At 48.2% G+C, this 5,758-nt stretch overlaps 1 pseudogene; it reads left to right on the top strand.

Moving 5' to 3' along the window:
• Nucleotides 1-4,151: 4,151 nt before the first annotated feature.
• LOC119338654 lies at nucleotides 4,152-5,577 on the top strand (annotated as a pseudogene).
• The last annotated feature ends 181 nt before the right edge of the window (nucleotides 5,578-5,758 follow it).

Here is a 5,758-nt window from a genome sequence, read left to right as displayed (position 1 = left end):
CTAAGTTTAACCCAGCCAGCCTTGGGAGCACTCCATTTAGGCCCCGTCTCTCTTGTAAATGCAGTTGACCAGTTAGAGGGGTTATCATAAGTGACAAAAGATTTCCCTTTGCTTACATCCAAGGACAGGTCAATCTTAATACTGACAAGAGAATCAAGGTAGCTCACCAAAAAACGCCTCGAGGCTTCCATAGGCGGTGGCGGTTTGTAATGGACCACCTCGTTCCTAATATGCCACGCCCGCCACAACAACATTAGTAGCATGGACCTTTCAATATCCGAAAGAGGCTGTAACGCATGTAGCAGCCATTCTTTACCAATGTTTTGCATGGAATTAATACTAGGCAAGGACCAAACATCTGTCATTGTATCCCAAAGCATCCTTGATAGTGTGCAGCGGCAAAGTGCGTGAAAACTGTCTTCAGGTTCCATAGAGCACACCGGGCATAGATCATTTAATTCAAGGCCCCGGTTGTTTTTGTTCCTCCATGTGGGCAGAGAATCTGTAGTCACCCGCCAAGCAAAATTCTGAATTGTTGGGGGTACATCAGCTGACCAGATAAGTCTCCAGCAAAACCTTCGACCATCCGGATGAGAACTCACTGCAGGGACACTATGATTAGGACACGACGACTAAACGGGAACACATCCGAAGCGAAAACCATCAAGGAGCAACACAAGGAAACACAAGCGCAACTGCTACGTACCTGAGTCCCAAAGCCACCTCTACACATTAACGTTTCTCCAACGCCCGAGCAAAAGAAACATAAAGCATCGGCATAAAGCATCAATCAGTCAAAAAACTAACACATGAGTCTTCCTTTTACCACGTATGAAACCACGACATAAAGCATCGACAGCTGCGGCGTGCTGCCGCGTGGGCATCTTTTGATATGCATCTTTTTGTGAGAAATTAACACATGAGTCATGCTGGATTTCCCGCAAAGTATGTATGCATCTTTTGATGTGCTTCATGTCCACTGCATTATTTCATGTTGTGAATTTACTTGGTTTATGCATGCTATATTCTTTCTAATGATCTCCAACGTGAAGTTTCAGAAAATATGTTATTTAAGAAGACAAAAATAAACACATGTATCAAATGCATGTCAACCGTATCAGCAAAAATACAGCTACCAAGTTAGCAACCATCAATCATTCAAAGAATTAGCGTAGGGGTATTTTTACCACAACATATGAAACTTGTACATAGTGTCTAAGTAACGTAATCCTTCAATCTGGTCGCTGGGCGTCGGCGCTGGTGGTGGCGCGGCTTCGGCCATGTGATCTCCAGCTGGGGATCTGGATCTGCCTGGTCTGCTCCCGATCTGAGATCGATGGGCTGGTTGGCGGCGGTTGGTGGTGCCCGGATGTCACTGCCTGGAGCAGGGGGGCTCCGGCCGTGGTGGATGCCTGGAGCAGGGAGGCTCCGGCCGTTGTGGTTGTGTGGGGTGCAGGGCCCGATCTGGTTTCTGCAGGCTCGACATAGAGGATGGTACAGTGGTGGCCCGGTGCAGCGTTGGCGTGCTCGTTGCATTGGGGGTGTGCGGTCCAGTGGAGGTACCTGTCGGCCTTTGGTCGGCTGCGTGGGAATGGTTGCTCCGAGTGAAAGCCTGGCCGGTGCTCGCCGGCCGGCGGCGACGGCGCCCGTGGGCGTCGTTATCCTCCTTGGAGGCGTCGTCAGGGATCTTTGCAACCCTACTCCCGGATCAAGACCTTTAGGTGAAAACCAAGATCCTGTTGTAGGATCGGGCGGCGGCGTCGTCTTCAGCGTCGCTTCCCCTCTTGAGGGCACTGTCTTGAAGATCTTTATCCCAATGGTGCCTTCTACGGACTGGACGTGCACGGTGGCTTCTGTGGCAACGATGATGGGGTGAGCAAGGTCGAAGGCATGGCATTGGTCAAGGTAGTCGGCTCTTCTCCGGCGTGTCCGTGAGATTGCCTCGGCCGTTTGTTGCTGTGAAGTCGAAGCTGCAATGGAGAGGCCCAGGTGGCGTACGATCACGCGCGACAGGTGGTCCGTTCGGCGATCTTCCATGACGCCTACTATGCCTAGCTTTTCGTAGTTCATCATCAGAGTCGGAGCTACGTTGCCTTGTAGTGGATGGATGGCGTTCCGTAGAGTGTAGTGTTGCTCTGCAACCCATACGGTTGCTGTTTTTTTTTCTTCTCTTTGATTTTCGGATCTTCACCATGTTATGCTTCCGTTGCTTCCTGCTTAATCTGAATCAAGCCAGCAATTTGCTGGATCTTTCAAAAAAAAAAGACATAATCCTTCAATCACTACGGTCAGATTAAATATCACAATCTGTAGGTGGGCTCTTCCTTTTGATTTCTCAATCTTCAGGTTGTGGATCATCCCACCCTTGCTAGAATTTATTTTTCTTCCTTCATTTTGTTCATTCCACAGCCTGAGGTCTATAGTGCCAAACATGGATATCACTTAATCAAATTCAGTTGTATTCATCGAAGAAAACAAAGATAATGTATGCCAAACATGAATACCACTTCATCAAATTCAGCCATATTCATCGGAGAAACACAAAGGTAATGTATCAATGCATAACTCATCGACGGTCACGGCGTGCGCCGCACGGGGAAAATTATTTGCTACTAACGGCCTTGTGCACTAGTGTCTGCTCGCTCTGACCTGCTAGGCGTGCTCGCTAGCACGTCTTCCTCCACACCTTCGCCTCCCTTCTCAAGCTCCGCCCACAAGACTCCTTTCACGTCAGTTACAGTGCAAGCTCCCTCGCCGGGGCGCTTGCCAATGTACAGTTAACCAAGAGAGAACTAGGTGATGAGTTGGTGACAAATCTAAGTCTGGACTATGGTTAAAAGAAAAGGCGTCCCTTGCCCTCCATATATAAAGCATTGCTTACGCAACCATTCCGTAAAAGTCATCCCACAAAATCGACTAGTGATAAATAGTTCCACTAACCACATCATTTTTTTAGAGGAAACACCAACCACATCTTACATGACTTGCAACTTATATGAGCAGTTTTAGCATGTGTATATATACACAACCATCATGGTGAGTGGTTCTCTTCAGGCTACACGAGTCATTCAGTTTCACCACACAACAAATTTTCTCCTACACCCTTTAATAGCAACAATGCAAGAAAGAAAAAAAAACGAGGGGCTTGCTTAGCTTGAGACTAGGAGACACCAGGAATGAAACACTTTGGATCAAACTGGAGGAACTTGCTCCTATCAGCAGTGCTTCAGCGTCACACCGTTGTTTACTCACGAGCTGGATGAAAAACACATGGAGATACGTGCAAGGAGGAGTAGTCGTAGACACATGCATGTTTCTGGCCACCCCCTCCCGAGAAAATTTATGACGTGATAATAACCAGCAAAAAATATTAACCCGAGAAAAAAAAGGGGGAAAAGATGTTCTCGGCCTCATCACCATCCCCTCCCGGCGGCAGGCAGGCCGCCTCCGACCACCACACGCGCCTGAGGTCCACGACCGCCCGCTCTGACCTGTCGGGAGCCATCCCCGCATTCGCTGCCATGTCTTCTCCTCCACGTCCGTGTCCAACCCCGTCCTCCGCACATTCACCTCGTTTCTCAAACTATGGTCGCCGCGCGCGGTCTCGCCATGGGCCACGCTGTCCACGCTCAACTCGCGGTGCAGAGACCCGCGGAGGCGCTCACGGCGACGGCGCTGGCGAACACGTGTATATATATTAATATATACATGCAACCATCATGGTGAGTGGTTCTCTTGAGGTTACACGAGTCATTCAGTTTCACCACGTAACAAATTTTCTCTTACACCCTTTAATAGCAACAATGCAAGAAAGAAGAAATACAAAAATATGAGAGGCTTGCTTAGCTTGAGACTAGGAGACACCAGGAATGAAACACTTTGGATCAAACCAGATCGCCTGCGCGGAAGCGCAGAGACTAGCGGAGGCGCTCACGACGACGGCGCTGGCGAACACGTACACCAAGTGCCGCCGGCCCAGTGACGCGCACATGGTGTTGGACAAATATGCCCGTCCGAGATCATGTTGCCTGGAGCACGCTCGACCGCTCGTTGTGCGGTACGTGAGGAATGCGATCACTGTTGACGGCCATGTAGATGGTGGTTCAGATGCAGAACGAGAATGGGGTGCGTCCTGAACTCCTGACTCCGTCATGCTCGTGTCCGTGCTGCCCGGCTACGCTAATGCCCAGGCGCTTGGGGTCTACCGCAAGGTGCACGCTTTTGCGGTCAGCGCCACTGGCACAGTTCAAGAGTATGGTGGGGGAGGGCGTGGATGTGACTGATGTATCTTGATGAGGGGAGCTATTTGTGAGGAACGCACAGATCACCATGTACTCCCAAGTGCAAGAGCACCGACCTTGCTGCTGGCTGCCCAGGTATTTGATGAGTTGGGCTACAAGTCACGGGTCTCATGCCGTCTTCTCGGTTTCACGCGGAATGGAAGGTCAGATGATGCAGTGAGGCTCTTCTCCAGGATGCAGCTTGTAAATATGAAACCTGGTTCCTTCGCTCTTCTCAGTTTCATTCTTGCCCTTGCAGACATTCAAGACCCACTGCCGGCAAGATTGGTCCATGCATACTCTATCAGGCTGCACCTAAATCAAGATGCGCATGTTCTGACAGCCCTTATTCACATGTATGCAGAATATGGCCACGACAGTATAGCTAGAAGTTTCTTCAACTCAGCAAGGGAGAGACATGTCATCACATGGAATGCTATAATCCGTGGGTATGACTCACATGGTTTTGGCAAGGTCGCAGTTGAGCTGTTTGAAGAGATGAAAAATTCTGGCAGAGTGCCCAACTAGAGAGCACTCCTCTCGATCCTCTTGGCATGCAGTCATGCTGGTTTGGTTGATGAAGGATGAAAATATTTTTTGAGCATGAAGGAGTACTATGGGCTTGCACGTGGGATGGAGCACTATGGTACCATGGTGGATCTTTCTGTCCGAGTTGGGAAGCAAGATGAACCGTGGTGTTTTATCCAGTAGATGCATATGAACCCCGACATTAGTGTTTATGGTGCAATCTTAGGCGCTTGCAAGTTGCACAAGAATCTGGAATTGGCACAAGATTCTTCAATGTGGAAGGGTGAGAATTTCTATGGAAAAGAAATGCCTCCAAAAGACTCCTGGATGGAGTATTTTGCAGCTCAAGAACGAGATCCGCGCCTTCTATTCAGGAAGCACAAATCACTAGCAGGCAAAGGATATTTATGCAAGGTTCGCAGCGCTAATAGAGGAGATCAAACTGTGATATGTGCAAGACATTGATTTGATACATGATGTAGAAGATGATGTTCTGGCGCAGTTACTCAATACCCACAGTAAGAAGCTTGCGGTTGAATATCGGCTCATTCGCAGAGCTGCTAGTACAACAATTCACATAAGAACCTTCATTTGCACAGCTCCTGGTACAACAATTCAGATATGGAAGAACCTTTGAGTCTGTAACGACTATCACAATGCATTGCAACCAAGCTAACAATCTCAAGTGACAGGATGGGAAATAATCATTAGAGTTATTCAGCGATTTCACCATTTAAAGGACGATAAATGTTCATGTGGTGACTGCTGATAGTGAAGTGTTGAAAGCAGTCCGAATATGGATTTTGAGATGATACAACTTCACACAACTAATATACAAGTAAGACTAAGATTTGACTATCACACTGTCAGGTGAAATTAACTAGTTTTATATTAGGGTACTTAGCTTATCCCTTGCCCTCCATATGTAAAGCATTGGTTATGGTTTTTTT

The sequence above is a fragment of the Triticum dicoccoides genome, chromosome 7B, assembly GCF_002162155.2.
Source record: "Triticum dicoccoides isolate Atlit2015 ecotype Zavitan chromosome 7B, WEW_v2.0, whole genome shotgun sequence".
Lineage (NCBI taxonomy): Eukaryota > Viridiplantae > Streptophyta > Magnoliopsida > Poales > Poaceae > Triticum > Triticum dicoccoides.
This window is presented reverse-complemented; position numbering and strand designations above follow the sequence as displayed.